The 323-nt window shown below is 71.2% G+C and overlaps 1 protein-coding gene across 1 annotated transcript in view; it reads left to right on the top strand.

The window, feature by feature from the left end:
* Positions 1-323, top strand: part of LIN37 (lin-37 DREAM MuvB core complex component) — a 27,578-nt gene that overhangs the window by 24,432 nt on the left and 2,823 nt on the right. The gene's annotated exons all lie outside the window — the stretch shown is intronic.

Below are 323 nucleotides of genomic sequence, written 5' to 3'. Positions count from 1 at the left end.
CCCTGTCACAGCCCCGACCCTCTGCCCTGTGCCTCCCGTCACAGCCCCGACCCTCTGTGTGCCCTTTGCCTCCCCCCCACCCCGTCACAGCCCCGACCCTCTGCCCTGTGCCTCCCCCCGTCACAGCCCCGACCCTCTGTGTGCCCTTTGCCTCCCCCCCATCCCGTCACAGCCCCGACCCTCTGCCCAATGCCTCCCCCGTCACAGCCCCGACCCTCTGCCCTGTGCCTCCCCCGTCACAGCCCTGACCCTCTGCCCTGTGCCTCCCGTCACAAGCCCGACCCTCTGTGTGCCCTTTGCCTCCCCCCTCCCCATCACAGCCC

The sequence above is a fragment of the Trichechus manatus genome, unplaced genomic scaffold, assembly GCF_000243295.1.
Source record: "Trichechus manatus latirostris isolate Lorelei unplaced genomic scaffold, TriManLat1.0 scaffold00207, whole genome shotgun sequence".
Taxonomy (NCBI): Eukaryota; Metazoa; Chordata; class Mammalia; order Sirenia; family Trichechidae; genus Trichechus; species Trichechus manatus.
Note: the sequence above shows the minus strand (reverse complement) of the source record. Positions and strands in the feature narration are given on the sequence as shown.